Here is a 2,500-nt window from a genome sequence, read left to right on the forward strand (position 1 = left end):
ACACACACACCACACACACAGAAAGATACTACTCTGGACCAGGTAACACACAGAAAGATACTACTCTGGACCAGGTAACACACACAGAAAGATACTACTCTGGACCAGGTAACACACAGAAAGATACTACTCTGGACCAGGTAACACACAGAAAGATACTACTCTGGACCAGGTAACACACAGAAAGATACTACTCTGGACCAGGTAACACACACAGAAAGATACTACTCTGGACCAGGTAACACACACAGAAAGATACTACTCTGGACCAGGTAACACACACAGAAAGATACTACTCTGGACCAGGTAACACACAGAAAGATACTACTCTGGACCAGGTAACACACAGAAAGATACTACTCTGGACCAGGTAACACACACAGAAAGATACTACTCTGGACCAGGTAACACACAGAAAGATACTACTCTGGACCAGGTAACACACACAGAAAGATGCTACTCTGGACCAGGTAACACACACAGAAAGATACTACTCTGGACCAGGTAACACACAGAAAGATACTACTCTGGACCAGGTAACACACAGAAAGATACTACTCTGACCAGGTAACACACAGAAAGATACTACGCTGGACCAGGTAACACACAGAAAGATACTACTCTGGACCAGTAACACACAGAAAGATACTACCTGACCATGTAACACACAGAAAGATACTACTCTGGACCTGTAACACACAGAAAGATACTACTCTGGACCAGGTAACACACAGAAAGATACTACTCTGGACCAGGTAACACACAGAAAGATACTACTCTGGACCAGGTAACACACACAGAAAGATACTACTCTGGACCAGGTAACACACAGAAAGATACTACTCTGGACCAGGTAACACACAGAAAGATACTACTCTGGACCAGGTAACACACAGAAAGATACTACTCTGGACCAGGTAACACACACAGAAAGATACTACTCTGGACCAGGTAACACACAGAAAGATACTACTCTGGACCAGGTAACACACACAGAAAGATACTACTCTGGACCAGGTAACACACACAGAAAGATACTACTCTGGACCAGTAACACACAGAAAGATACTACTCTGACCAGGTAACACACAGAAAGATACTACTCTGGACCAGGTAACACACAGAAAGATACTACTCTGGACCAGGTAACAACACAGAAAGATACTACTCTGGGACAGGTAACACACAGAAAGATACTACTCTGGACCAGGTAACACACAGAAAGATACTACTCTGGACCAGGTAACACACAGAAAGATACTACTCGGACAGGTACACACAGAAAGATACTAACTCTGGACCAGGTAACACACAGAAAGATACTACTCTGGACCAGGTAACACACAGAAAGATACTACTACTGGACCAGGTAACACACAGAAAGATACTACTCTGGACCAGGTAACACACAGAAAGATACTACTCTGGACCAGGTAACACACAGAAAGATACTACTCTGGCCCAGGTAACACACAGAAAGATACTACTCGGACCAGGTAACACACAGAAAGATACTACTCTGGACCAGGTAACACACAGAAAGATACTACTCTGGACCAGGTAACACACAGAAAGATACTACTCTGGACCAGGTAACACACAGAAAGATACTACTCTGGACCAGGTAACAACGAAAGATACTACCTGGACCGGATACACCAAGATACTACTCTGGACCAGGTAACACACAGAAAGATACTACTCTGGACCAGGTAACACACAGAAAGATACTCCTCTGGACCAGGTAACACACAGAAAGATACTCCTCTGGAAACCCGGTAACACACAGAAAGATACTACTCTGGACCAGGTAACACACAGAAAGATACTACTCTGGACCAGGTAACACACAGAAAGATACTACTCTGGACCAGGTAACACACAGAAAGATACTACTCTGGACCAGGTAACACACACAGAAAGATACTACTCTGGAACCAGGTAACACACAGAAGATACTACTCTGGACCAGGGTACACACACAGAAAGATACTACTCTGGACCGGTAACACACACAGAAAGATACTACTCTGGACCAGGTAACACACAGAAAGATACTACTCTGGACCAGGTAACACACAGAAGATACTACTCTGGACCAGGGTAACACACACAGAAAGATACTACTCTGGGACCAGGTAACCCACAGAAAGATACTACTCTGGACCAGGGTAACACACACAGAAAGATACTACTCTGGACCAGGTAACACACAGAAAGATACTACTCTGGACCAGGTAAACACACAGAAAGATAACTTACTCTGGACCAGGTAACACACACAGAAAGATTACTACTCTGGACCAGGGTAACACAACACAGAAAGATACTTACTCTGGACCAGGGTAACACACAGAAAGATACTACTCTGGACCAGGTAACAACGACACGATACTTACTACTGGACAGGAACACACAGAAAGCATACTACTCTGGACCAGGTAACACACACAGAAAGATACTACTCTGGACCAGTGGTAACACACAGAAAGATACTACT

The 2,500-nt window shown here is 44.1% G+C and overlaps 2 protein-coding genes across 7 annotated transcripts in view; both read left to right on the plus strand.

The window, feature by feature from the left end:
* LOC115188923 (AP-5 complex subunit zeta-1) overlaps positions 1–2,500 on the plus strand; it is a 389,472-nt gene that overhangs the window by 81,493 nt on the left and 305,479 nt on the right. The window lies entirely within an intron of this gene.
* The window catches only part of LOC115188922 (caspase recruitment domain-containing protein 11), a 92,616-nt gene that overhangs the window by 49,946 nt on the left and 40,170 nt on the right, over positions 1–2,500 (plus strand). The window lies entirely within an intron of this gene.

Source organism: Salmo trutta, unplaced genomic scaffold, assembly GCF_901001165.1.
Source record: "Salmo trutta unplaced genomic scaffold, fSalTru1.1, whole genome shotgun sequence".
Taxonomy (NCBI): domain Eukaryota; kingdom Metazoa; phylum Chordata; class Actinopteri; order Salmoniformes; family Salmonidae; genus Salmo; species Salmo trutta.